General features: G+C 37.5%; 1 protein-coding gene across 1 annotated transcript in view; it reads right to left on the minus strand.

Moving 5' to 3' along the window:
• Positions 1-24,233, minus strand: part of brd4 (bromodomain containing 4) — a 76,086-nt gene extending 51,853 nt beyond the window's left edge. The window contains exons 1-2 of the mRNA XM_039685692.2: positions 24,102-24,233; positions 13,944-14,092 (exon numbers count right to left, since the gene is read on the minus strand). The gene's annotated coding sequence lies outside the window, so the exon portion shown is untranslated. The remainder of the gene's footprint in view (positions 1-13,943; positions 14,093-24,101) is intronic.
• Between the last annotated feature and the right edge of the window lie 573 nt (positions 24,234-24,806).

The following is a 24,806-nucleotide window of genomic DNA, read 5'->3' on the forward strand; positions in this document are numbered from 1 at the left end:
AATGCACATTTCGAACTTAAATGGTTGTAATTCAAGAATGCTTTGGAATATAGACATATGATTGGTCTTGTTTTAAAGAAGACATTTGGCAGATTTTTGTAGAAGTGAAATAAATTAAGAAAGTGAAACAGAAAAAAAGTTATAGAAGTTTGAGTTTATGGAAATGTACAATGTAAAAATATTAATTATTCATATTTTACATAAAATATATATTTTCAAAACCTGGGCTACTCTAAAATGGCAGAAAGATCAAAGCCAAAAATCTGAACAAGTTGTGTTTCAAATTTTAGGTTGATATCTCAAAAAATGAGCTTTCAGTAAGATTTTGTTTGAGCGCAGTACCAAACTTTTTCACTAGGGCACAATCAGACTCCATTACTGCCCATATAAGGGCGCCTGTATTTCCATTCGTGTTTTGAGTGATATGAACCATTATTTTCACAATTTTCATACAATTTCTGAAGTAGAGATCCTATTCAGAAGTAGCATGGGAAGTTTGGCAGATTTTGATATGAATTGAACCTCTAAGAAACACATACAAAGAACACGCATGTAAGTCATAGATAGCTGCCACGTCACAAATGGTGAATTTATTATTTTTTTCTTGATATTTCAAACTTTTCAGACCTTTTTTTTCCAAAATAATTGAATGGATTCTATCTTTTGAACTTTTGGCATGAAAACAAACTGAGGTATCTACCATTTTTTCATGATTTTTCATGTTTACTGCTATTTTAAAATAAAGGTCTGAACACGCCTTATGAGTATGAAAATATTCTTGTTTTATATTGATAAATTATGGCTCCTCTGTAATATATTTTGAAAATCAGTCACCAAATATGGAAACTAGAGATTGTAAGCTTTCAAATGATATATAGTTTGTCAATATTATTTAAGGTATTTACTAAGATATTATTGTTTTAAAAATATAGTGGCAAACGTCCCACCTGTGGGACGGTGACAGTTAACTAATACTGTACACTATGGGAGTCAGTTGTAGCCTATAGGCTTCAGCCCAATTTATACTTCTGTATCAAACTTATGCCGTAACTTCGCCGTAGTACGTGTACCCTTTGGCATACCCTGACGGGCACCTCTCCAAAACCATAAGTGCAGTGATTGATCTGCTAAAACCGCTCCCCGGGTTTCACACTCTCCCTCTGAATGTGTAATTGCGAGTTAACGCAGACAACAACGCAAAAGTATAAATGAAAACCCACGAGTAGTCTATAGTGTAAAGGTTCGCCGTAGAATAAATCCGACGCAAAAGAAAAGAATAAATCAGCCTTTCATTAGCCCACTATAATATTGGTAAAAAGGTCAAAAAAGGTAAAAATTAACCAATTTGTAGCTATACAAACACTTAAATTTACACTTATCTATTTTTACAATAAAGTTAACACTTACATTTATATGGTGGCTCTCATGAAAACTTGCCAGATTTATTCAAACATGCATTAAATATCAAAGAACATTAAAAATTATAATGAATATGCACTATGGTGTATATATTTAGCAAAATGGTCTTCTCTAGAGGTAATTTTTCTAGCCGACTAACGAGTTTATGGTCACTGGATATGGTTTTTCTGAGGTAAACGTGACGTTACATGACGCTGTTTTACTGACATCTTTCTAAACACTGATAGAGCGATTCCATGTGACATGATACGAATCTCGATAAGTTGTACTCTCTTTTAACACGCTTTCAGATGCTCATTCATGTGTATTTCACACTGTTATTGCTATTAAGGCGGAAGAGAAGATCATGTGCTGCTGCTTAACTTGAGCGATCTCATCAGTCTTTGTTTTTGGATGTAATTTGAGACTTTATTTAGCATCAATAGTCACAAAGCACAAAGATTATAGCGATTTATTGGATGGGATGCGCGATACAATGTTACATTCATTTGTTAAATGAAAACAGGATGACTAATCAATTCTTGAGATTTAAGAATCTGTATCGGTTCGTCATTTTTTTTTACTCAGACCTAATCTTTATCAGCAGGTAAACTGTTAATCACAGTCAGGAGACAAAGTTATACCTCAAAGATATAGATTTATCGGAGCCCTTTGGCATTTTTATTTGCAGGAAGCTGAAGGCAATATATTCCTCAAGTGTACACAAGCTGACTAGACTGTTTTTAGGAAGAAGAACTTAGATGCAACACAAAAGAGCACTACATTTCAAATCCATTCATCATGTCTTTTCTTTCCAATCTCAGAGAGCAGATTCTTCCCTTGTTTCGCCATGAAGATTTATCTTCACTGCTTAAAACATGTCAGGCGAGTATGATTTATTAATTCTTCTGCTGAAAGCCTCGACAACATAACCATGAGTGACTAAAAGTCCTCATGACAGCGAATTTATTTATGGTTATCAATTCAAAACTGATTTAGTAACAATGTGTTAAACAGTCTCAAAATGTTAGATCGGATGGATCTCCATGCCAAAAATATTATATATATTCAACCAAGGGGTGCAGAATCCCTGCCAGAAGATATAAGTCTTCTATCAGCCCCAAGATCAAGAGTTTGACTCTTTGAAACAAGAGTTTGACAGAGAGCCGAGGAAGAGCAGAAGCAGTGAGAAACATTGGATATTTACTGCTTCAAAACATCGTCCGGTGACGTTAAAAACCTTGAAATGGAGACATTATTTTATCTCCAACTCGTGAAGACAAACATTTTCAAACAACACAATCATAAGATTAAACATTAAGCATTGCGAGAGCAAGGAAATAAGTAATTTAAGTAATATAAAATATAAAACAATTACATGAATAATAATAATAATAACAATTAAATTATAAAATTAATAAATGTAAATCAAATAATAATAATAATATGGATACGTGATAAATCAAGTGACTAATGATTATAAAATTAAATCATAAAAACAAATGATTGCATTCTTAAACAGGTTACTATTGAAAATCTTTGTTCTCAAGCTGTTTTTTTTAAACATCTTTACATGGTTCACATCAAACATGATTACGTGATAATAAATGATCAATTTCAGTCATTTGCACTGTATATAAATATAAATGTGCTATAACTAGTAGTAAAGAGGAAGAGATGATCAGTTCATGTGTGTATCATGTCACATTAAAGAGCGCCAGTACTATATGAATTGTTTGAAATTCATAATAAGTGACAGAATTTTAAATCAGCTTGTTTCATATCAAAAAGTTCAATTTATTGGATGGGAGGAATGTTACAAATAATGTTTAGAATGTCTTATGCTTCAAATGAAGAAAAAAAAGAAAATAAAAAAACTTGATGGGTTAATGTAAGGTGATATTGATTTATTCTTTATTACTTTAGGACACTTGATGACAGACAGACAGACGGGAATAAAAGTGTGGATTCTTATTGTAACTGAAGATAATGACAACCCAAGGTTTTCAGAAATGCTTCAGACCTGTAATCTGCAGATTCTTTTCAGTTCAGCCTTCTCTTTGCCTTGGACTTGAGTACTTTGAGCTTTTTTGGTATCGTTGAAACGATTAATCGCATCCAAAATAAAAGTTTGTGTTTACATAATATATGTGTGTGTACTAGTGTGAATAATTACTTTGTGTGTGTGTGTGTGTGTGTATATATATTTATATATATAATATTTAAGAAATTTTTGCATGTATATACTTTATACAAAATGTATATTATACATAAATATTTGATATATTAATAACACATTTTTCTTAAATATATACATGCATATGTGTGTATTTATATATACAAAGTAATTATACACACTACACACATATATATTATGTAAACACAAACTTTTATTTTGGAATGCGATTAATCGTGATCAATCGTTTCACAGCCCTAATAGTCGTATTAATTTACTAGTTAAGGAGTATGGTTGTGGTGTTTGACATTGTTCATATTTCCATTTCCAAATATAAAAAGAGAGTTTTTGCTGCTGGTTTCTATTAAAAGTCAGAACAAAACTTCAAGCCTGCAGTTATAGCTTTATTTCATAACCTTGTTTTGATGTTAACTAGAGCAAAACACCTTTTTCAATAAACCCACATTCTTTGAGATACACCAAGAAAACATTACAAGTTTACATTCAAACAAACAAGTTGACCTGGAATTTTAAGTTAAGTCAACTTAATTAGTGTACGATGCTTTGGAGTTACTTTCACTGAATGGAAAAATCAGGAGTTTGGAATGACAGGAGCGCGAGTAAATCACAATTAATTTTTTGTGTGAACTAATCCTTTTGGCACAGAACTACACAATGTTTGTGTGAGAATGGGACAACCTCTCATTCACTCCCTATTATACCTACAGACTACATCAACGTTCTCCTCCCCTGATGGCATCATCCCACCATCTGTCCACACACACACACAATCGTGACTCAGGCTAATTTCCTTCCACCCCCTCTCTCTCTGCCACCTTTACCTCACTTTCTATCACTTTCTATCCAGTTGAGGACCACCCAGTTACACAGTGGTTACAGTCACACACGGTGGAGGGGAAATACGGGTGGAGAGAGTGAGAGAGAGAGAGAGAGAGAGAGAGAGAGAGAGAGAGAGAGAGAGAGAGAGAGAGAGAGAGAGAGAGAGAGAGAGAGAGAGAGAGAGAGAGAGAGAACAGTGGAAGGGAAAAGTGCAGGTTTGTGAACGCCTGTAACTGGTAGGAGGTCAGACGGAAAAAAAACTGATGCCAAAAGGGGACATAAAAAAGAGAGACACTACAGTGACTATCAAAGCTGAATAAGTCAAAAGCTTTTCATTTACAACCAAGATTTATATATCAAAATTATATATATATCAATATATATATAATATTATATATCAATATTTATAAGGCTTTTTTGATCAAAATATATCTTAAAATCTACTCTTATTTGAGTCCAGAGGAAAATTTCAAAACTTGTACCCAAGATGACTGAAAAAGCTTTAAGTGAATATAATTAAAGTAATTTAAAAATAAATATTCGCAAGAATAGCTACAGTATTTATCTTCATACTTTTTTTCCGAACATATGAAATAAAACAAATGGGATTTTTATAAACATTTGAAGAGTTTAGATGCAAAAGCCTCTAAATGCCATTTGAAATTTTCTTCTTTAATGATGATTTTTTATCAAACTTGTGTATTTAAGTTCAGTAATTTCACTTAAATGACAATTAATAGGTAATTATCATTGTCATTTAAGTGAAATCACTGAACTTAAATATACAAGCTTGATAAAAACTATCATTCTAGAAGAAAATTTCAAATGGCACTTAGAGGCTTTTGCATCTGAACTCTTCATTTATACATGCAAATTGTTCCAGAATCAAAAGGATGTGACAGTGAAGAAAATCTGTGCCACGAGTCACAACATTGTTTGTTTTACTTTCACTTTCCTTTTTGCGTAAATGGGTGGAGTATTTCAATTAACGTTAATTACAGAAGGAAGTTGAATATAAGGAAGTGGGTTGTACCTGAAAAGAAGAGACGACTCAACGCCGGTGTTATGTTATGCCCTAAATTATTACATGATTAACTAAATGTATTTTCCATGTACATTTCTGAAATGCACTTTCTGTAAAGCTGCTTTGAAAAAATATGTATTGCGAAAAGCGCTATAGAAATAAAATTGAATTGAATTGAAAAGAGGTGTTATCCGTTTGTGTGTGTGTTGAGTCGTGTGCCAAGTTGGGATCATAATGTATTAACGGGAAAAGACGGTCGCTTTTCAATCTGTTGCTTCTGGTGTTTTAAGTCTGGTGCGTTGCGGATTTCGTTGCATTTCCAGACAAACTGATCTTGAGCTGTTCTGAAGACGAGCCAATCCTATCCAAGTGTTGAAGATGTCATGCGATCTAACGGCTTCTTGCCTGCAAATGTGCATGACACGGAGGTTTTCTGCACGGATTTCGAAAAAGAGATCTGCTACCGCTAGTTTATTTATTTCCATTTCTCTTTTTTGTGTTATTACTATTATTATTATTATGAAGAACAGTATATAATTTCCGGATAAATATCCCTTTTATTACCATTTTTCTGGGATTATTACTATAATTTTGTGATGTAACAGGTGGTTACTTTTTGGCTATCCTGGGTTGATTTAAATTGACAGGTTTTATCCTGTCTGGCGCACAAAGTTTTCTTTATTTGTGTTAGGGCGGCGACCACCGTTATAGAGTGGCGCCCGAACAAGGACATTTGAATATAAAAAACCTCAGACTTAAACACCTGAAACTAGTTAAATTGAACTTTGGACATTTGATTCTGAACGTTTTGAAAATGCTTGTATTGTTGAACAATTGAATTGAGAAAAAAAAAAAAAAGTTCCAGTTCAATGCTGCTGCAGATGCAATATAATGTAGCCACTAGGGGTGGAACGGTACACGGAAGGCACTGTATTTTTTAAATAAGTTTTATTAATAAAAGCATAGAACCAGTTTATTTGTAGTGCACTGACAATAGTTTTATATAATTCGTTTATTAATTAAATGAATAAAAGTCAAAAATACTTTGCGATACCTTGCGTTTGGTAATTGTACCTGAATTAATTTAAAATTATTTTTCTATATTTCAGATCAATATATTTGTTTTCTTTCATTTTAATTAAAATTATTAATTAACAATCTAACATTATTCTCATCTGAATTATAAATAATTGATTTCGGAATAAAATAATACTACCATTAAAAACACATTCGATTTTCTTTTTTAATCAATGTAGAATGTGTAAGAGTAGTGCACCGAGGAATATGACGAATGTACAATATGACGAATGGTCACACCAAACGTGAATAGAGCGGCAAATTCGCGTCTAGTTCGAAGCTAGTCCAAAGCAAGGATGCCCAGACAAAGCCAAGTTAGCCAACGTTTGAAGTGAACGCGCGTTCAGAGCTAGCCGATGGTAACCTGCGTATCGAACAAGTAACGTATAAGTGTACGCAAGTTTTATTTATTTTTATACCGTGTATTCTCCGTGTAAATTTGTGCACCGAACCATGACGCCCGTACCGTTTCGGTTCAATACGTATACATGTAGCGTTCCATCCCAAGTAGCCACCATTGAATAAATACATTGGTCAGGTTAGAGAATGATAATTAATCACTCAAACCCCTTTATTTAAACCTCAACACAACTGCCAGACTCACGCGTCCATGTCAGTAGTTTATTTATTTCTTTATTTTTACACTTTTCACTCGTGTTTGTAGTTGTAACCGAATATTTGTTAAACGTGCGATGGGTTGTGGGCAATATCAGCCGTTAGAGTGTGCATCGATCTGCACTTCGGATTCTGACCAGATATAGAGACCATCCGGGTCTCTTTGAAACACTCATTTCAACATACCACGATTTGGGACGGACTAGTTCTATTTTCGAATACCATTTAGGACGGATAGTATGCGAATTGGGACGAATTCACTTTAGGGCTGGAACGATTAGTCGCCATTGTCGACAATAAAAAAAATTGTTGACAAATATCTTTGTCGAGTAGTCGTTTGATCTCACTTGACCTAATGAAAGGGCGTGCAATATCGTGATTTGACCGCTACTGCGCTGTGGCGCTAGAGTGTAATGCAGCCCTATTGCAGTAAAAGAAAAAACTGCGCGAATTATGACGAAGTGCAAACGAATCTAGTGCTAATGCCAAAGGTTGTGTTCCGAGTAAATCACCTTTGAAAGCAACTTGATACTTTGTGATAACTTGAAGTTTGTATTAAATTACATTACACCAGTAGGTGGCGACAAGTGACAATTTCCATTTTTCATTGAATCATTCATTCAAAAAGATTTATCCAGCAATGAAACAAGTATCTATGAATGAGTCATTGAATCATTCAAAGCCGATTTTAAAAAATAATCGTAATTGAATATTTTTAGATAGACCACAGCAATTTCAGATTTGGCTGATTTCTGAACATAGTGAAGACAAACGTCTTCACAAACTGATTATGAAGGTATCTCTCTCAATTAGGGAGGACATTTGGCCTCTGCACACACACACACACACACACACACAAACCATGCTTCCTAACCCACCAGAGGGGACAGGAACCCTAACCTTTGACCTTAATTGCTCACATTCCAGGTAAAACTATCCAGCCTGACCATCTGCACTCACTTTTATTGCCCCATCCCATTACTCAACCACTCCTTTAAGTGTGTGGGGGTGTGTTTGGGAAATCTGTACGTTTTCTATGTCTTTAGGCTGTGTATATTGCTGGGGGAGGAAGAGACATCCTCCAATTTCACATTCTGTCAGGAAGCCCTCTGCAGCCAGAGCCTGGCCAACCAGCAGCAATCCCTCCACCCAGAGCACGTGCCTTCCCCAACACCGCCTGAGACAATACAGCAGCTGCCCGAGTGACAAAGCACAACTCTGAGAGGCTGGGACGACCCTCACCAGCATTTGGTGGCTGTTTCTGTGTGTGTTCCTGCATTCAAACACGGATGGGATTGGGGAGGGTAGGGGAGTGAGGAGAACAAGGGGGATGGGAGGAATGGATGAGAAGGAGGCGGCGGCGGCGGCAGAGCGCGCCTTCAGATTTCTGAGCCCATTAATCATCTGAACGTTTGAGAACCCCGAGCCAACAGGGACCTGGCTGGAGAGAACAGGGACAAGTAATCTGCTCTGCCTGCATGTGTGTATCAGGGAGACTATATGGTAAAGCAGTTGAGAGTAAGCTCATGAAGAAAAGAGGGAAGTACATGATACCCAAAAAACAAGACAATGAAAGGCTTTCATGTGGCCCATTGAGTGAAACACTCAAAAAAGCTCTCCACTCTTCCCCATCTGCTCCTAAAGCAAGCCTCCTGTGGCACACAAGAGACATCTGTCGTGTGCGGCGGTGTGCCCTGCGCTGACACAGTAGCCATACACTGGCACACAAGAGCGCCAACAGACACCTTGACCCTTCTCTGTCTCCTGTCAAACAGCCGCTGCGCTGCACACACCCGTCGCAACTCGCTCACAGCAGCACACGTCCTCTGGAGGACACTGATCTTCTTCAAAAGGGCACAAGCAGAAACAAGTCAACTATTTTTGACGCAGATCCAAACAAACACTCATGAACACAGCCCTAAAGAGTAGCAGAAAATGTTTGCTGCCTAGTGCAGTTTTGTACATTTATGAATAAGACTGTAAATGGCCAATTTCCTTAATTTGTTTACACTGAAGCACTCGACTTGAGCAGCCTGAAAAAGACTGTTTTAGTGCGATTTTATCTTAAACCATTTCTGACGGAAGTAGTGCAAGATTTTATTTGTGATTTGAAATACACTACCACTCAAAAGTTTAGGGTTACTTGGGGTATTACGATTTAAAACAAGGGTTTCGTATTGTATTTTATTTAAAAATTTAATTTATTCCAGTGATGCAAAGCTAAATTTTCAGCATCATTACTCCAATCTTCAGTGTGATGATCATTGATGATCACATGATCATTTTAAATGTTATAGACCCCTTTTTTAGTTGGTAAACATGGTGACTTTTTTTGTGGGCGGAGCTTAGGTGGAGGCAGAACGATCCCTCTGGCCGCTTCACTAGTTAGTAAGTATTGTTAGTTTGTTTTTTTAACAATGACTGGAGAAAATCCGATTTTCTCTTAATGTGTAAGGTCACTCAAGTGTCCAGGACCGCGATTGTTATTTCCAAAAGTTATCTTTAACGGACGGAACCAGATTGGCCGACCCATAGCCGTCTACACACAGTGCGATTTTAATGATGTGAATATTTTCTAGAAATAAAAATTCCAGATATAGCATATTAATTTTTCATCAATTCTTGGACCAAACACCACAACAAGATGACATTTAATAATAGGAACAATAATATAAGCTCCTTATTATGTAGCCGAATCTGTGCTGGTTTGTATTGGCCGCCTCCAGTTTTCACTTTGTTTTTACTCCAGCTAGCGCCGTGACGTCAGCGCAAAAGGGGTCTATTGCTATTTGATCAATTTAACACATCCTTGCTGAAAAGTAAGTTCACATATACAAACACACACACACACACACACATACATATATATATATATATATATATATATATATATATATATATATATATATATATATATATATATATATACACACACACACACTCACCTAAAGGATTATTAGGAACACCATACTAATACTGTGTTTGACCCCCTTTCGCCTTCAGAACTGCCTTAATTCTACATGGCATTGATTCAACAAGGTGCTGAAAGCATTCTTTAGAAATGTTGGCCGATATTGATAGGATAACATCTTGCAGTTGATGGAGATTTGTGGGATGCACATCCAGGGCACGAAGCTCCCGTTCCACCACATCCCAAAGATGCTCTATTGGGTTGAGATCTGGTGACTGTGGGGGCCATTTTAGTACAATGAACTCATTGTCATGTTCAAGAAACCAATTTGAAATGATTCAAGCTTTGTGACATGGTGCATTATCCTGCTGGAAGTAGCCATCAGAGGATGGGGACATGGTGTCCATAAAGGGATGGACATGGTCAGAAACAATGCTCAGGTAGGCCATGGCATTTAAACGAGGCCCAATTGGCACTAAGGGGCCTAAAGTGTGCCAAGAAAACATCCCGCACACCATTACACCACCACCACCAGCTGCACAGTGGTAACAAGGCATGATGGATCCATGTTCTCATTCTGTTAACGCCAAATTCTGACTCTACCATCTGAATGTCTCAACAGAAATCGAGACTCAGACCAGGCAACATTTTTCCAGTCTTCAACTGTCCAATTTTGGAGAATTACCTCTTTTTCCTATTTGTAGTGGAGATGAGTGGTACCCGGTGGGGTCTTCTGCTGTTGTAGCCCATCCGCCTCAAGGTTGTGCGTGTTGTGGCTTCACAAGTGCTTTGCTGCATACCTCGGTTGTAACGAGTGGTTATTTCAGTCAAAGTTGCTCTTCTATCAGCTTGAATCAGTCGGCCCATTCTCCTCTGACCTCTAGCATCAACAAGGCATTTTCGCCCACAGGACTGCCACATACTGGATGTTTTTCCCTTTTCACACCATTCTTTGTAAACCCTAGAAATGGTTGTGTGTGAAAATCCCAGTAACTGAGCAGATTGTGAAATACTCAGACACCAACAACCATGCCACGCTCAAAATGTCTTAAATCACCTTTCTTTCCTATTCTAACATTCAGTTTGGAGTTCAAGAGTTTGTCTTGACCAGGACCACACCACTAACTGCATTGAAGCAACTGCCATGTGATTAAAAAAATTATATATATATTTATATGTTATCTTACCGACCTTAAACTTTTGAGGTTTTATGACACACACATCCAGAGCACAATCTCCCATTACATCAATGTTCACATAGATGCAATAGTTTAAGACTTTCACTGGGCATTAACCTATAGATCATCAGCCTAAGATAATAACAGGATGAGCGTCCGTTCAAGCATGATTACTATATTGTACTGGGAACTACACTGTTTTTATTTGCCATACAATTTAAAAGTGCACTTTAGTTAACTGAGGATACATAAACCAAACAGACTAAACCCTCCCAAACAAGAGGGGGGATCAAAGGATTTTTAGCAAAGATGGAAACAGTTCAGCAGGTCCTGAAACTGTGCATTTAACAAACATATCCACATTATACACTGAGAAACTGAGAAAGAGATTTATTCTCTTCTGTCCTAAATTATGAGTCGGGCGAGCATGTTTTAAAGATTGATCTTTAAGTGTTGGTCCTAACACACTATAGCTTTCAGATTCATCATTCATTTTTCCCCCACTTACGTTTTTTTCTTTTTTTGATTTTTACAAACATTTTGCACCCTCTTTCTGATCCTTAAGATTTACACTGTCAGCGATGAGCATTTCCTCCAACCTGCAAAATCACTGACATTTAAAAGTACAGTTTTAAACTTCTAAAAAAGTCTATTTTTAAAGCAATTGTAAGAAGACCCATCAAAAAAGATCCACACTGAAATGCGCAACACAAATGATTAAGTTCAGCCTGAAAAGATCAGGGACACGGTTAAAAATAAGCTTCTGCAACTCGTTTCTAAAGTTGGGATTCCTCAGAAATATGCGCAGCGGGGCAGGAGCGAGACACAGCCAGAAACACGAAAGCTTTGCGAAAAGTTTCTTGATATTATATAAGAAAATGTATTGTTCTAAAAATACAGTGGGGATGTAGAACTTCACGTGGTTCGGTGCGTCAACAGCTACAACACATACAAGTCTTGAAAAAAATACCAAAAATAAATTATTATATGTATATTGTATTATTTACACATGGGCTGGGTAAAAAAAATATATAGATTTCTCGATTTTAATCTATTCTCATTTTTATGAATGATATCGATTCTTAAATCCCAAGAATCGATTAGTCATGCTGTTTTCAGTTGATGAATGAAGGGCTGTGCAATTAATTGAATTTTGATTTCGGCTCCCAATTATTACCAAAATAGCACAATCGAGTAAAACCGGTGTCTTATTTTGTCTTGTGTTCTGAATCCGCCCCTCCCAATACCATAAACTCTCTCAGCTTGAATGTTTAAACTGATAGGACTTAAAAATAAGTGAAAAAGATTAACTTTAGTTATGATGCAATGCTGGCCCGATTGTGCAAGTGACAATTCCTTCATGTCCCGACTCCTAAACGCGAGAATGAAGTTTCGACGCGAGCCTTGTCCAACCCATTTTGAGAGACAGAGACATTGCTCCGTGTTTCAACCGTGGAAAGACGCAAGTAAAAAAGTCATGTAACGTCACATTTACCTCAGAAAAACCGTAAACTCGTTAGTCCACAAGAAAAATTAACTCTAGAGAGGAGCATCTTGCTAAATATATGCACCATATTATATATTCATTATAGTTTTTAATGTTCTTCAATATTTAATGCATATTGTTTGAATAAATCTGGCAAGTTTTTATGACAGCCACCATTTAAATGTTTATATTTCATTAACTTCATTACAATAAAAACATTTAAGTGTAATTTAAGTGTTTGTATACAAATCAGTTCATTTTTACCTTCAAGCAGGCTAATGAAGTCTATAAGCTACAACTGACTCGCATAGTTTACAGCATTAGTTAAGAGACTTGTTTTTATTATTATATTTTGTGCATGCATTTATTTGGCTGTCATCACATTAAGACATAACATCTCATTAGTTTGTTTCTGACTGCTGATGAATCAACATTCAAGTCCTTTCTGCTGAAGGTGAAGATCCAACTTCATGCATGTTCTGCAATACCCCATATAGCTGACTAACGAGTTTATGATCACTGGATATGGTTTTTCCGAGGTAAACGTGACGTTACATGACGCTGTTTTACCGACATCTTTCTAAACACTGATAGAGCGATTCCATGTGACATGATACGAATCTCAATAAGTTGTACTCTTTTAACACGCTTTCAGATGCTCATTCATGTGTATTTCACACTGTTATTGATATTAAGGCGGAAGAGAAGATCATGCGCTGCTGCTTCTCTTGAGCCAAAACAGTAATTATGAATTTCGTAAGAAAATCGCAGTTTGAAATTGAGACATTGTTTCATATCAATAGTAACAATTTATACAATTTGCGATTTATTGGATGGGATGTGGGATGAAACAGGATGACTAATCGATTCTTGGGATTTTAGAATCGATATCGGTTCATAAAAATGAGAATCAATTAAAATCGAGAAATGGATATTTTTTACCCAGCCCTAACTGATTTAATACATTACATTTTTGTTGTGACGTGGTGTCAACCCTGCGAGACACCAAATCACCATGTTTTGCAGTACTGCCTCTCAAAGTAAATATTTTTTGCTGTGAAAAATGTAATAAAAGCATTCAGACTACAGAGACGTGATCATGATCTAACGTACACAAACCCCACGTTTTATAAAGCCGTTAGCCTATTTGGCAGACATTATTTGGAGATTAAGCTTTTATTACCCGGCAGGAATTATGACGGGACTGAATGGAAGAAGCTGTCAGGTTATTGACTCACATTTTTCGTCTCTCGTTCGAAGAGTCTCTTATCTGAGCGCAAACATCTTCACTGAGAGCACTCAGCAGAAGAGCTGCCTTCACGCGGTCCAGAGAGAAGTCACCAGCTCAGGCGCAGGCTACGCTGATCACACGGTACGAGGGTCACTGCTGTAGATAGACAGAGAGAGACAGACAGAGATGAGTGACTTGTTTGAAGTCTTCACACATTTAACAGCAGCACAGCACTCTTTCACCACCTCCAACTCTCATCCACGGATACGCACGATCAAATCGGCTGCAGCTTCCCTGATGCCTTCCAGAAATTAAATTTAAATCACTCATTATGAAAGACACCTTTTGCTCTGATAGTGCATTCAAAGATGTGGCACCCCAAGCACAAACTCGCCGTTAATTAAATGCACTGGGAGGCCATGTGGAGCAAGTTGACAAGTTTCTTGTATTTATATTGTAAGCTTGTTGTGTATATTGCCTAATCGTAAGATTGATCAGAAATGGTCTTTTTCGTTAAACGGCATTTAAATGAACGAATATTAGATTTTTATGAGCCTGAATATTCGAATGCAATATGTTTTTAAATCTGGTATAGGTATAGTTCACTCCAAAATTAAAATTCTGCATGTTATACCGAATAGTTGCATTACTTGTTAAAGGGTTAGTTCACCCAAAAATGAAAATTAAGTCATTAATTACTCACCCCCATGCTGTACCAACCCCGTAAGACCTTCGTTCGTCTTCGGAACACAAATGAAGATATTTTTGATTAAATTTGAGAGCTGTATAACTACCACATTGGCTCCTAAGGGACTGCCTCTTGACGGCCCAGAAAGTCAATGAAGAAAATGTTTAAATATCCCAAGTGACTACAGTGGCTCAACTATATGTTTATCAAGCGACGCGAATACTTTTTGTGCGAAAAAACAAACAAAAACAACGAGTTTATTCGACTATTTCTTTTCTTCCTTGTAGGCCAGAACGAGACTTCCTTAGATTTCCACGACGCATGCGCGAGAATTGCGATCTGCTCACACCAGCTTACACTACTTCAGATCGCAATTCTCACGCATGCGTCGTGGAAATCTATAAGGAAGTCTCGTTCTGGCCTACAAGGAAGAAAAGAAATAGTCGAATAAACTCATATATATCTCAAATATCTTCATTTGTGTTCCGAAGACGAACGAAGGTCTTACGGGGTTGGTACAGCATGGGGGTCAGTAATTAATGACTTAATTTTCATTTTTGGGTGAACTAACCCTTTAACGCAAACCCATTTTAACGGCGTTTTTTTTTTTTTTTTTTTTTTTATCCGTTTAATTTTTTTTATTAACGGTCTTTTTGTCCTAGCAAACTTTGTAGTTTTTTCACATGCTTTTGCAACAGGACGCGGCATGCGTCCTGATCCATTTTGGCGTCTCGCGCTCGTCATCCACACAAAGCCGTTTGTTTTGTTTACGGTCTACATACGCTTGCGCTTTGGTCAAAGAAGCAACAAAACGTCCTTGCACGGCGCAAGCCATTGAAATGAATGTGTTTCAGAGTGCAGCGCGAGGACGTTTTGTGCCGCACACACTCGTTTCAGCTTGCGAGCCGGCCAAAAGTTGCCAAATTGTCCCATTGACAAGACCAAGTGGTCTGTGTGTTTTATCGTTGTGAACTGAGCGATCATCATCACAGCACGTCCAGTCTGAAACACCACTTGATGATGGCCAAGCAAACACACACACACACACAGATGATGCGAATTCTCCGCCCCTCATCAATATCAGGACCTTGTCAGTATTTCTTTCACCCTTTATTGATGGACCGTGTTACATTGTGTGAGAGATTATTTGCTCCAAGTGAGAATGTTAGTGTGAAATTGAACACTACAGTATATGGCAATGTTGTTTTCAATAAAAAAAAAAAAAATTGCACAAAGCAAGCCGATCCACTTTTCCATGTTGATGAGAGCATTAAAATGAGGGGAAAAAAATAATGGGACAAAAAGAAAAAGTGACTTTTATAATAGATAAAAACGTGCGATTAATCGTGAGTTAACTACGACATTAATGTGATAAATCGAGATTAAATATTTTAATCGTTTGACAGCACTAATGTATAAATGTTTGGTGTGTCATATAGAATGCGTTAGGTTAAGTTAATTAGCGCGGTGGCAAAGCACTTCAGTGATCACCTCCAGCGCATGCAGCTCAAACAGCAATGCACAACGTTAATTACCATGATTGGGACTGTCATATTACATACCATTGTAAAGAGAATAGTACAGTAAAGTTCTTTTTAGAAATCTTGTGAATTCTTTGGGTTTAGTTGCAGTGTTTCCAGTTATCTTTATTTTATTTATAACTTAAAGAAAGAGCTTTTCCTAAATAATTCAGCCCTAAAAGGATTTTTCTGTTTAAAACATCTTCGAGTAAAAAAAAAGTAATGTTTCAGCTTTGTTCTTGTGCACTCCTCAAGAAAATCAACCAAACACAGATTGTCATCTGGTGAAAATTCCTGAACATTCATATCAGAATATAGGGCTGGGCAAAAAAATCGATTTTTCGATTAATCGTTTTTTAAAATGTGGTCGATTCAAAATCGATTCTCAACGGCCACGAATCGATTTTTTTCCATATAAAGGGCTCGCGGACGCGGTGCTGCATCTTCTCGTCTCTCTGCACTAGGCAAGCGCTAAGCGCTGCAGCTGTCGATACACACACGCGTTTAGGAGTCGGGACATGACAGAATATTCACTTAACAATCGGGCCAGCATTGCATCGTAACCTATGATCGTAACTAACGTTTATCATTTTCACGTCTTTTTAAGTTTTACAAGCAATGTTAAACTATCCCGTGCTCGCGCACTCTCAGAGATGTCTCACTGCGTGCACAGTAACGTTACAGCCTAAATCTGCCTCACAAACAGCTCGCTAGAAACAAAAGTTTTATCCCTGGATTATATCACTTTAACAGTTAAAACACGCGACATTATGTCAAAACTCTAGTCTTGGTGAGTAACCTCCTAAAGACAGTCGGTAATGTCTTAAATTAGCATTAAACGTGTGTGACAGAAAGTTTATGAAACAGTAATGGATTCGCGCACTAGTTCTTAAAGTGAACGCAGCCATTTGTGTCAGTCATTAATTCTGTTGTCATAACAACAGAATATAGTAATAATTGTAAGCAATCAGAATTAATAGCCTTTGTATTTAATTCAGTCTGGACTAAAAAGACTATCCAGTGTTATTTTACATTGGATTACTTTAGTCATTTTCTGTAGTATTTCTGACATACCCAAAAAACTACCCCAAAATGTCTCTTAATTTTTGTCTTTATTCTATTGTATTTATTTGTGCTACTTTTTTCAATTTAATTCAAAGATTGAAATCAAGCATCCATACATAAACTCTTAACAAAAAAAATACATTAACATTTAGGTAAGATCAATGTAAAAAATGTCTAAATATTTATATATTTATCTATCTTAAACATAAAATAACATGATACTGTTTGATCAAGCTGTGCGACTGTTCTGTGCGACTGTGCGACTCTTTTTTGCATATTGCATCAAAATCTTTGTATGCATTTAGTGTACCTAAAATAAAAAGAGTTTTATATACAGGTTTATGGCTCTTAATTTTCTTGTATTAATTAACCACTAGTAAACTTATGTCCACTGTTCTTTTTTATAAATTATAAATATAGGATTTTTATTACATCTTCATTATAGTTGAATCAAGAATCAAATCAGGAATCGAGAATCGAAAATCGAATCGAGAATCGAATCGAACTGAGAGCTTGCGAATCGAAATCGAATCGAAATTGAAATGTGAATCGATACCCAGCCCTATCAGAATACATATCGTGTGGAAAAACAAAATATATCGCAACAGTTTTCCAATATGCTTAGCACTAACAAAAACTAGATTTAAAAAAAAAAAAAACAATAACTGAAAAAAATGACAGACACAAAATTACCAAAACAGAAAACTAAATATTAAACTACAACAATAAAAAGAAATAAAACAAAAACTGTAATAGTGTCTCAGTGATACTAAATGCCATCAAATACGGGATAACTTGGCATTTCTGATGTACAATGCAACGAAAGAAAGAAACACAGATAAGGAAATTTCTGTTTCTCTTCTCCAATCCATTCACTCCTGTTCCCCTCATTCAGAGCAGAGGTCACATCCTAAATGAGGCCAAAGATGGAGTTTCTATGGCAACAAAAACCACGAGCAGGAAAAACAACCAGACCTGCACACACACACACACACAAACACACAGAGAGAGGAGTGTGCAGAACTCTACAAGATCACCGTAACGTTACAACCAAGCAAAAAACACTGACCTAGAGTCATGTGTACATTAAGACACGTCTAATGCTGTTTGTGTTTATCCCCTAGCCTGACCTCTCCCCTGCTATCTCGCTGCACTTCATGCTGCCTAAGGGCGATGTACAGACACTCAGCCTATGAGTATGAAAGGTACAGAGGTTACCGTCCCTGTGTGTTAGTTATACTAAAGTCAGTCAATTAAACTAGTGGTTGACCGAGAATGGGAACACAGCGCAGTCAAAATAAAAGTCATAAGCGCGGCTTAAGTCAAGTTCACACTACAGGATTTTAAGCCTGATTTGCAAATCGTTGAGCTCGCCGACAGGTCAGGGTGTTATCGTGTGCAAATCGAGGGGGATTAGTGGACGATGAACCAGGGCTCCAGACTGCGACCAAAATTTGAGAGTGTGTGACTGAATTTTATATCCAGTCGCACATGCGCGATCAGTAAATTTGCCACACGTTAAACGCATGGTTAAGCGTGGAAGCGGCGCGTCAATGAATCCGTGACAAGAATAGCGCGCGTAAACGTCAGTGGGAAGGAGACGGAGACAAATATCACAACCTGCTATGTGCGTCTAGCCTGACTACGTCAGACGTCCTACTGCCGCTATTTTCATTTCAGCAAAGTGAAGTAGTAATGTGCGTCTGAGCAACAAGCGATCTATCGATCGACTCGTTAGTCGTTACCTAGCAGCGAATGCAAACAAAATGAAAGTGGAACGTAAATACGCTACTCATAGGCCTACACAACGCATTCTCATCCTTTAACGTCATATAGAACGCTATATGCAAAAACGGCGCTATACTACGCACATGGCACCCGTTATCATTAGGGTTGGGTATCGAGTATCGATTGGAACCGGGACTAACTTTTCGTTTTTCCCGGAATCGTTCAAAAGTTAAAATTTCAATTCCTAGTTTCGATATTCACAGTCCGCCGAGCGGAAGAAGAAACCGCTGAACAACACCAACGAAGAAGCGTCTACCGGAAGTCTTGGCATAACCGCGCGAGTCAAACATGAGTAGCTTACGTCGGCGGTCCAAAGTGCGGCTTCACTTTTCTAAAAATTAACGAAATCTCGGCAAAATGCAAAATTTGTGACAAGTATTTGTGACAGAAGGAGTATTTCCTTCAGAAAGACCGTTGGTTAGCAAGGTTAGCTAAACTTTTTTGACCCTGCCTCTTAAAAGAAACGAAATCGAGAATCGTTAGGAACCGGAATCGAAACAAGGAATCAGAATCGTTCAAATTCAAACGATACCCAACCCTAGTTATCGTTAATATAACACGCGCTGTGAGGGCTAAGTTTAGGAGTGGGGTAGGGTGTGCGTGTCATATTCACGCTAAAGGATTTATGACGTCTTGGGTTCGCGTGTTATATTAACGATAAAGGGTGCCATGTGCGTAGTAATACACCGTTTTTGCATATAGCGTTCTATATGACGTTAAAGGATGAGAACGGGCTGGCCTAAATTACGACCATGGAGCAGCAGCAGCGACCCGAACCTCTGACAGTAAAATAAAGCCCCAGACTTGCCAGTCGCGGGCCGATTTCGATCACGCAACACTGTTACAAGGAGATCCAGCGAAGAAATCAATTGAATTCACCTCAGAATTAATAACATCCTCACTACGAGATCCAGTGAGAAACACTCCGTTATAAACCATAGATATCAGATCACACAGCGCTGACGTGGAAACCAGGAGAAACACTTATAGAAGGCTTTCAGTCCACAGATCAGCAACATTTACCATTAGATTTAGGCTAACGTAGTAACTTAACCAACCATAAATATGATAATGTGGAAGAAATAGTCAAACTTACAAGTAGCCTACTACACATCTTTTTCCAGCACTTCAATACTATAATTATAATATCATATATAAATGTTTTATTTTTTTGTATTTTTTAAAGTTTGTCCTAAAACGAAAAATTTTGAGATGTTGGAAAACTCTTATTTAAACATTTATTTAAAAAAAATAATAATAATACCATTGTAAATGTATTGAATATGAAAAATATTCATGTTTATTGGCTCTTTTCAATCCATATACATGTTTCACTACTTTTTTTAAAATTTATATTAACACATTATGAATGATAATAATAACTAAAGTTAATATCATGGACTACACCCTAAATTAAGCTTAGTGATTTATTATCAGCCCCAGTGCTACCAGATTTATTTTTTATTTTTTTTTTATAGAACTTGGTGCGAGTTCTCATTTGAGGAGGTGCTGCTTTCAAATTTGGGTCTGGAGCCCTGTGAATTTAAAATAAAACAGCATATCATAATGTTAAGTGTATTTATTATTAAAGAATGTCAGTATTACAGTTATTTTGGGGGAAATTAGAATAATTGCATTGCAAGCTGATTTAAGGTGTGCCCCTAAATTTTCTGCTTGCGCTCCTAAAATTTTCAGTCAGGGCAACAGCGCTCCTAGTAAAGTTAGTCTGGAGCCCTGTGAACGCTTGCCAATCTGTTAGTATGAAAGAGCCAACAACGCAGCGAAGACGCTCACAGACGCGTCACAGAGACCAGAAAAAAAATCTAGCATGCTAGATATCCAGAGCTATCACACGACTTCAACCTCATTGATATCATGAGCTACAGCAAATCAGAGCAAGGCATGGGTTGAGGTCACAGGGTAAATCTTATTTTTTCTTTTTTTGCATTTTTTTCTCAGAGCAAATCATTGCGTGGTTTGTAGACAAGATAGAATCGTTGGGTGACAGAGTTGTTGTCAACTTATTTTCAGGATTTAGACCGTACCATAGTACTGAAACAGCTCTCATTAGAGTCACAAATGATTTGCTCTTATCATCCGATCGTGGTTGTATCTCTATGTAGTGCGTTTTCAACTCGTATAATGAGTTACCTCCTGTTGTGGATCAATCACGTTGTGTCGTGTGAACGGCTAAACAACTTGAACACTCCCGATTTCACTGAGAGCAAGTCATGTAGTGTGAACCGCACAGTCCAGCCCGACGTTTTACAATCATGTAGTGTGAACTTGCCTTTACGTCACTTCAGAAATCCTACAACCAGGAAAATGGCCCTATGGGAACACTTAGTTCTCGGAGAACCATTCTGGCGGCTCATTCCTAGAAATACCCAGTGCGAAAGAGGCTCATGATAGGGGTGTTTTGTCAGGGGGCTGGTTGACACTGTTCATAGGAGGTCTCACATTTGGCTGATCACAAAAAGTAATCCATAACACTGCAAAGCTACTTTGACTTGTCATTTTCCCCTTGATGCTTTGAATATTTAAATGAAGAGTGAGTTTGTGTGTTTGACTCAATGCCAAATTCTGTGGACCTGACTAATTTTTGGTGACACAAATACAATGACCATTGTTTACATAAAAATTAACGTCACCAATATTTTGTGGACTGCGCTACCTCTGTCATATTATCAGCTCTCCATGTTGGAGGCAAAAGCGGGGCTCAGGCAGCTCCTTCATACACAGAGAGGACACTGACAGATGTCATTCGAGGTACTATAATGTTTTACTGACAATAACAGACGGTAAATTCACTCAGTTTTAAAACCAGCATCCACTGTTCTGGTGCAAATATAAACCTGACAGCGCGAAACAGAGCACTTTCACCACTTCATAGAGAACACGTTTTTCCATTGTTTTTCTATGTAAACATGTGCAAGAGCAAGACCAGTATCTAAATATTCTTAATTTTTTTTTAAAAGGGAGAAATTTGAACTTGTGTAGGCCTACTTGTATTAGTGTTGTTTTATTATGATTATATATTAAGGGGCATGAAGTGGTCTTAAAATGACAATATTGTTTATCGCAACTATTTCAGTAACAATATAATCACTCAACAAAAAGAAGTTATTGTGACCGGCCTAGCTCCAACGACCCTAATAAACACACCTGATCCAGCTAATCAAGGTCTTCAAGATTAGACACTTCCAGGCAGGCGAGTTAAAGCCAAACTGAAGGACAATGGCCCTTCAACAAGCTCAGTTTGAGATAAGTAGATATTTAAGTACTTGAACTACGTAAATAGCACCTCCATTTCATGATTGATTAGTGATTACAGTGGAGAAGTCACATTTCTTCGACTTCAAAGTGATAAAAATTACTCCCAAAAATCACTTTAAATCAGCATGAAATTGAAGATGCAATAGTATTTTCTTCCCCATTGTGACGCATATCCGAGTGAAACGGCTCCCCAAACAAACTAAAAATAAAAAAAAACACGACTTGATATTATCCATCAGGAATTGAATGAATCATTGTGGTTTGCTATTGCTGTGATCTTGTGTGAGTGATGGGTTGTTCCGCACTAGTGCCAGTAAACAAGTCATCAGAGAAAAGATATAGTTGCAAGTTATTTCGATTATAGATTACCAGGATACATAAATTAAAAAAAAAAATGTGTGCATTAATAAATTATTATTATTTTTCTTTGCAATATCCCATAAAAAAGTCGTTTTTGATTTCATGGTGCCTTTAATAAGCGACCAAAATTACCAAGTAACTAAAATCACACCCGAACACAAAAGCAAATCACGCAAGGCAACCTGTCAGTCATAGCTGTCAATCACAGAGCTATGATGTCAGTAAACAAACATACCACAAATATTTGCTCTTCACACAAGTTTACATGTTTAACAAAGTGTGTTTACTGGCTGCATTTAATATTCAGAATATCTAAACCGCGCAATAATCATTTAAATTATATTTCTGCAACAAAATCTGAAGATTCACTGACTCTGAGGGCAAACCGAAAGCGCTGCGCGGCTAATAACGCGACTGACAAGAGCTCTATCATCGACACCGTTTTAAACAAAACACACTTTACTATAAGAATAATAATGTTACCACCAACCACGTAAAAATCTAATTCAAATGTCAATTGACTCGCTCACATTTTCAAGTAAACGTAAAGCCAGGTTGTGTGTTTCTCCGTTACACTGACTGAGAAGCAAATACAAAATGGCGACTGCGGGCAGCTCGGATGAGTCCTTAACACGCAAAGTGGCTAAACACCGAGGCCATGCTGTTATATTAACGTTAAACGAGTTCATGTCGAATTAAAACATTTACTAGGAGGGTTTAATGAGGTTACGGCACTCTAATAGGCCTTAAAAGCATTAAAATAAGCCACATATTTCCTCCGACCCGCTATCAATGCTAGCGGTGTGTGACACGGACTCGTCCGGTGTCGTGCACGTATCTCAATGTGTGTGTGTGTGTGCACACGATCAAAACACACACTCTCACCCCAGACCAAAAGCGTGAAACAACCACGGTCCACATTAATACACATCTGTCAATGTCAGACGCTTGAAACGAGCGTAGATCAAATGAACCCCGAGTTAATTAATCTGACCGTGCGTCAGTGTACGTACATTCTCGTACAATTCTACGTTAAATCCACAAGCATTCCCGTACAGGGAAACGTGAGATTTTAGCGAAGCTGCGCAGAGCAGGGATGCGATGCTGTGCTAGCTTCAACCAGCCAACGGCCTAATGCTAATAAACAACCTCGGGGCCCTGCATTACTCGCTTTCTTTGACGCACACGCGATGTAGGTGTAGTAATTCAACGCTAAAACACACATGCAACGAGCCCAAGAGCAAAATGATATCCAGACTGACCCGTTGTCATGAATGAGTTTGTCTTTCCTAGCAGCTAGCGTTAGCATTCGGCGACACACAGGCCGCTTTCACCGCGCGCGCACCAGACAATCATTTCAGCGCTGATTAGCGCGCTTGACCGTTACACGAAAGGACGCAGCACATGCCGGGACCGTTAATAAAATATAATTGCTTTGCATAAGTGTAAAGGCTGCTTGTTTATTTACCTTCTTTATTTTGTTGTGAGGGCGCGCGGGCTCTTTCTCTCCCACAATCCAGAACAAACAGCTCGAGACGTCGGTGACGTCATGCGCGCGGAGGACGCACAGGACGTGGGAGGACAGCGAGCGCTCCTGTCTGTCACACGTGTGAAAGATCACCTAAAACCCCTCTCAAGTCCGATCTCTTCCGTTTGCCCTTTGATCGGTGTCATTTAAACACTCTCTGAAGTAACGAGAACAATAAAATATGTGCTAATATAAATATTTAAATAAAAAACACATCCGCTCTAAAATACCTTTAGTAATTATATTATTCATTTTATGAAATATTAAAAATATTAAGCGTTACCTGTATATATATAAATATTCATTTTACAGCTCTGACTGATTTTGGCCTCCACTGAAATGTGTCGTAACATAGAAAACCCATTTAAAGTGGTAGTTCACCCAAAAATGAAATTTCTGTCATCATTTAGGCTACTCACGCTCATATTGTTCCAAACCTCTATGAATTTTGTTTCTTCTGTTTAACCCAAACAGTTGATGGACCCCATTGACTGTTGAAGTCGATGGTCAACCATCATTGTTTGTGTACCCATATTCTTAAAAATATCTTATTTTCTGTTCAAGTGAAGAAATAAATTCAGACAGGTTTCGAAAAACTTGAGGGTGAGAAAATTCATTTTTGGGAGAACTGTCACTTTAAGGACG

The sequence above is a fragment of the Pimephales promelas genome, chromosome 3 (assembly GCF_988280905.1).
Source record: "Pimephales promelas chromosome 3, fPimPro1.hap1.1, whole genome shotgun sequence".
NCBI classification, from domain to species: domain Eukaryota; kingdom Metazoa; phylum Chordata; class Actinopteri; order Cypriniformes; family Leuciscidae; genus Pimephales; species Pimephales promelas.